The sequence below is a fragment of the Pelodiscus sinensis genome, chromosome 2, assembly GCF_049634645.1.
Source record: "Pelodiscus sinensis isolate JC-2024 chromosome 2, ASM4963464v1, whole genome shotgun sequence".
NCBI lineage: Eukaryota > Metazoa > Chordata > Testudines > Trionychidae > Pelodiscus > Pelodiscus sinensis.
The window spans coordinates 156,484,348-156,490,396 of NC_134712.1; the positions used below are offsets into that span (position 1 = coordinate 156,484,348).

Genomic DNA, 6,049 nt, shown 5'->3' on the forward strand with positions numbered 1-6,049 from the left:
TGCCAAGCAAGGTGTTGTCTCAAGACAAGCCCTCCTTGATGTGGCACTCCGTTTTTGCAGCTCTGCAGCATTCCAGATCCGTGGCCTCCTGTCACTTCTCTCCAGTGCCTGCGGCATCACAGTCATGCCCAGCACTGAGTCAGGAGTCACTATGCACACCACTACAACAAGAGGTTGCCTAGGTCTTCTCAGGCACGTGGCTCTGTGAACATATGTGGTTAAGCATGCCAGACTGAAACTCTGACAACATCAGGCATGGCTCACCTCTATTTACCATTCGGGATAGGACAGTATGAACTTGATAATGATGATGCCAGGTCAGATCACTGAGATGGTGGCTGGATCCTTTTGTCGTCTGCGCAGGCATTCTCTTCAACACTCCCCAACCTTCGCTGACCCTAGTCACAAACGTTTGACTTGGGTTGGGGAGCACCATTGGGAGACCTCAAGATGTAGATACCTAGCTGCTATCTCTGCATTTCATCCAGGGGAAGTTGGCCAAATAGTATTTACCGTCTCCATGGTAGCATGTTTTCTCAAGGGATTAGAAAGGTTCTATCCACCCTCACAACCACCCCTACCTTAAACAATGGTAATGTGTGAAACCACCTGTCTATTAAGAACCAATGGTAACTTTATTAATTGTTTAGAGTAATACTGTTTTGAGCAAAACTCGTAGTCCTTTTAAAAACTGTTCAAGGCTTTGACATATCTTTAACATGACACTTGTCCCAGAGATACCAAACTCTTCCCGTTAAGGATGGATCTGGGATAACCTGTAAGCTCCGTGATCTTTTGTCACCTTATACCCATACTTACTCCCAACTTTAGAGTTTGCAAAGAATGCATTTAGTTGCTTTGATGTGACAGAAATAAAAGATTTTATTTAGCTTCAGAATTTTTGGATTGCTTTTCTCTCCTCCTTCAAGGGGCTTGTATGTAAGATAGAACATTGTTTAAAATGCACCCATGATATAAGTTATCCAGAATCTGAATGCTTTTCTGTGCATCTGCTCAACTAGAGTGATGTGATGTCTGAAATTGCAGATTAAATTTTGCGGGGGGGAGGCAATAATGGAATTTAAACTTTCATAAAACAGAAATAGTTATATACAACTGTGTAATGCCTTTACCAAGTCTTGGGGTGCTATTGGAGGTTTCCTAGGTCAAAGAAAAATCTTCAAATACTGCTCAGTGAGGCTATTGGATTGATAAGTGAGATGTCTGACTTTTTGAACTCTCCTATGTGAAGAGCATCTCCTCCACCTGCAAACCCTACATGACAAATTTCAGGCTTAATTTTGGTGACATGGAGGTAAAGTAGCCCAAACTGAGGTTTAGGGTCATCCATTGAGTTTCCATTTAATTCTCTTTTGTAGTATTAATCATCTCAAGATGACTGTAATGTTGGACCCTGTAGTGAAGTTAACTGGTTATTTTGTCTAATTTATTGATAAAACTAGGACAAAATGCTGTTTGTAGGGGAAAAATAAACGATGAACCTTGACACTGCATTGTATTCTATGTCTGTGAGTGCACCCCCTGGCTCTTTAAAAGGATGAGACTTTTCAGTTAGTCTTTAAACTGCAACGTTCGTAGTATAGCCTGTAATAAGTTGACACACTCCCTAATAAGGTTTTAAAAGTGGAATTAATAGAGCGTATAGTCTGGCAAAGCTTTGGTACAAACAAGAACAGTAACAAAACTCTGGTTGTTTTTTGTGCAGTCAGATGAGTTGACAGAAGAACCTGAAGTGCCCTGGCAATCAAACCACAAAACAAATTATAGGTCTTCATATTTTTTGCAGTCTTATCATTTTCTTCCTTGTTGACATGTATATGAACAGTAGTTGAACTGAAAATGGTTTCAGTGCTGTCTGGGTTTAATACTCTGAAGTTAGCAACATTTTTGACCCTTAACATACATAATCTTTTTCCCTAGTGGGGAAGGGTAGGAGAGGAAGTAGTAAATCCCATGAAACTCTTCTTTGTTTTGTGGCAACAAATCAATAAGATTAAACTAATCTACAACAGCAATTTTTATTATACTAAATACACATAAGAAAGCATTCCTTCTGATATCTGGAAAAGATTCCAACATTATTTCTGTACAGTGCATTACCCCCGGAAAAAATAACCAACACATTGATAAATTAGGATTTGGAATATTTTCAGAAATCCAAATAACATCACATTGAGTAAAATTTTTAGAAAAGAATAAAGATTAATGATGGATTTTAATTTAATATATATGTATAATTACTAAATAACTTAACTTTGGGAACACTATATAGAACTGGTTATTTTCAATTTGAGCAATTCAAGTAATTGAGTAACACAAGCTGTAGCTAACTGAAAAGGTAGAAGTGTAGAAGTGGTTGAACAGAAAATAGGGAAATACAGTAATAATCAAGTTTATTGTACTACTTTGTAAGGTCAGTAAGGGGCATGTTTTACTGCAGCGCACATGTTTGTGCATGCACATGTACAAACAAGACACGGATCGTTCTACAGCTTTAAAGTTGTCTTCACCCAGAGGTGAAGATAACTTTTTTTTATTATAAATACCAAATATAAAGTAAAATATTATAATTTGATTATTCTATAAAGAAACATAAAAGCCTTTTCCACTGCAGCCAAACTCACTTTTCATTAGCCCTAGGTTACAAGCATAGTTAAAACAATGACTCTAATGCAGAGGAACAATGGAAACTTTATTCCTTTACTGGCAACAATTTCTTAGTCTTTTCAAAAGGATTTTGTAGGCACTATAGTTAAAAGATAGTACTTCTTGAAGGAGTATTCTGAGAAAAATATAGGTCACTGAAACTTTATCTAAAACTGAACTACTGAGAAGCCAAAACTGAAAAGAAAGCAGTGATGCAGTATTTGCTATTCGTTGGACATACTCACCCTTCCCATGGATGATTGATGGAAGTTAGGACAATATATTCCTTTATTTTTTTTTTATTTTTTATTTTCCATTTCCACCAATGGCCAAACTCCATTCCCATCCAAAAAATACCTGCATTTTAAACAACATGCATTCATTGAACTCGGTTATGCAAAGCCCCTTTTAAATGAATAGTGCTTTAAGAGCATTTGAACAACTTATAATATTTTCATCTATAGTTTGTAAATTTGTACATCTCCATTTTATAACCAATTTTCCATGAAAAAATATTAAATCACCTGCTAGGCAAGATGCATTAATCCTAGATAAATATTTTTAAACAAGTTTTGTTTGACAGTCGCTTACTATGAAGTTCAGTAACCCACTAAGATCTGTTGGGTTTGTGTGACGACATTACCCTTTTTCATTCATGGCACAGAAACTTGTAGTCATCCTGACTCTATACATTTTCAGATTTGCAGTGTGCAGCCATTCTTCTGTCTTGCTCTGAAGTATATTAATACAGCTGATGACTAGCAAGTATAGAACATGTCCAATTCAGTACAGTATGGCTGTATAATTATGCATGGCTGTTATAGTGACTTACAGAAGGAGAATAGCAAGTTGTATTTTGTAGAAGCAAGGTTGGTCTGTCCTTGGTACAGAAGTGTATATCTAGAAAGTATACTTAATAGTCACTCAGACTACTCCTGTATTTGAATATTAATGTCTTCTTAGTAGGGCTCACCATTTTAAATGTTTAATGGGCATTCCGTGGAAAGTGTTGCTTTAGTTCTTCACCAGTTCAAAAGGCCAGTTTGCTACATTCATGCACGATGTTAAGCAGGTGGACAGAGAATATTAGACAAATCTATTAGAAATTACCACAAACTTACTGCTTTTGGGGGGGAGGGGATGTGAGGAGAGAAAAAAATGTACTTTCAGCCAACTTCAAAGATACCTTTCATCTAAGCCAATCTATCTGTATCTTGACGTGCAACTTTATAGCAAAGCTTTAGTCTCTTATAACATTCATATTGGTAAACCTTCTGACATTTAGACTTCCCTGATTTACTTAGTTCAGTTGATTAACATTCAGTGTATTGACTCATGGTGTGCTCATTTAATTTAGAGAAGGAAGATTTTGTAGTTCCATGGCATGACCTAGCAAGATACTGATTAAGACAACTAGACAGTTTGGCAGTGTATGAACATTCCAACTAACTAGAGTTCAGAAAGCTTTGATGTTTTTGAAGATATAATAATTCTTAAGTGAGTGCATTGTGTGTATATTAAGGGGTTTGGAATGAAATATCCATTGTGGAAAAAATTCAGCTGCTTGGTGTGTGTGTGGGGGGGGGGGGGGGATGGGGGGAGGTTTGCTTTTGGACAATTGGTTTGGAAAGCTGTTATGAAGCTGGGGATATTCCAGTGTTGACTTATGCCCCTACCTATCTTCCCTTTCCTCTCCAAATATAATTTTGAGTGCTCCTCTGCATCCCTGGTTAAGATGCTAAGTGTCATTAAAATAGATTAATGGTCTCAAATCTGAAGTATCTGGTATTCCCAGTTTTACACTGCATATAAATTACATAATACACTAGTAAGGGGAGTCCTTTTTCCCCACCAATTTCAATACACATCAAAATAATATGATTAAATACATAATATCCTAATAAACTCATTAATATTTATCACCACGACCTCTGTTAAGCCCAGTGCAATTTGCTAATACCCCCATAAATCATTAATTTGCAAAGAGAGAGTATTGTATCTATCTACTGACTGCATACAAAATCAAGTGGCTAGAAGTTGATGTGGTAGTGGTAATACTATGAACCATTCAAAGGTTGGATAACATTTCCATTAAACTTCAGATTTGGAGGAATGTACGTCTTGTATGTATGCAAATTATTTGGGTCTCAGTAAGAATAAAACTAAAAATGGGTGAGCTTAATATTGCCTAAAGTATCTGATTTGGGCCCAAGCTTGCTGTTCTTTTATATTGTGGTGGTAGTGGTGGTGGTGGTGATGATGATGATAAAGCTAGAGATGACGAAAAGGGAAGAAAGATGATGAAGAAGAATTAGGAGTTATGATATTTCATAGAGGCAGGATCTTAGCATTGGGTTGCAATCCAAAAGAAATATTTGATAGGTAGAAGTAGGATTTTGATTTTACGAAACAAAAGGTTTTTGATTAGGTATAAATGCTGTCCAGGAACACGGTATGCATCACTGTGTACTGATGTAGGAAGAGTGGCTGCCTTCTGCTGAAATTATTTGAGCTAATATAGGCAGTAGTTCTCATGTTATAACTAGAGTGAAACAGATACAGTGATTTCAGAGGTAGATGAGAGGTAGAAATAAGACTCCTACGTCAAAATGGGGAAGAGACATGGGGATAGTTATGGGAGAAAAACTCAGAGAGAAGCAGGAAGATGAGATTTGGTACTGTAATGCACAACATTGTGAAACAGGCTACTGGAACATAACATTGGACAAAAGGACAGCTGAGGATTCAGGGAGGCTTGCATAACCATGTGCGCCTTCTGGAATATCTTGTGTCAATGTTCTGCTAAACACTCCACTCATTATTATAGCTTTACTAAAGAAACCCTCCTACTGAGCAGCTATAATGAACATTTTACACTGAAGATTTCTAAACTAACAATACCATCTACAGCGAAATTAAATACCATACTTATGTGCACAACTTGTGTAGGAAAGAACATTTAATGGTCTTCTCTTACCTAGATTATAAGGGAAAATTTGTGGAGAATGCTGTCGCAAGTAAGAATTTATAAGAGGAATGGAACCAGTTAGCCTCCTTTATACCTAAGCTTTTAATGAAAACTAGTTGGCCCTTTCAGTTTCTAATGGGCTGTGTTCAAATACTAAGCTCTCTATTTCTCTAATGTCATGTACTGCTTGTTCGGCATCTTTTTAATTAGTGACATTTTATTTAGTCCAAATTAAATATGCCAGATGTAGCCGATTTAGTGGCTAACAATGATGAGTGAGGGGAGGGGAAAACTAACATTATAGCCTTCTGTTCTCAAGGGAAGTTTTTTATTTCTAGTTCCACAAGAGAAGTTGGAACAGTAACCATGGCAGCAGGGAATTTGTCCCTGTATGCTAAGCAAAGAGTTGGTTTT

At 36.9% G+C, this 6,049-nt stretch overlaps 1 protein-coding gene across 4 annotated transcripts in view; it reads left to right on the forward strand.

The window, feature by feature from the left end:
* GRB10 (growth factor receptor bound protein 10) overlaps positions 1-6,049 on the forward strand; it is a 207,138-nt gene that overhangs the window by 138,398 nt on the left and 62,691 nt on the right. The gene's annotated exons all lie outside the window — the stretch shown is intronic.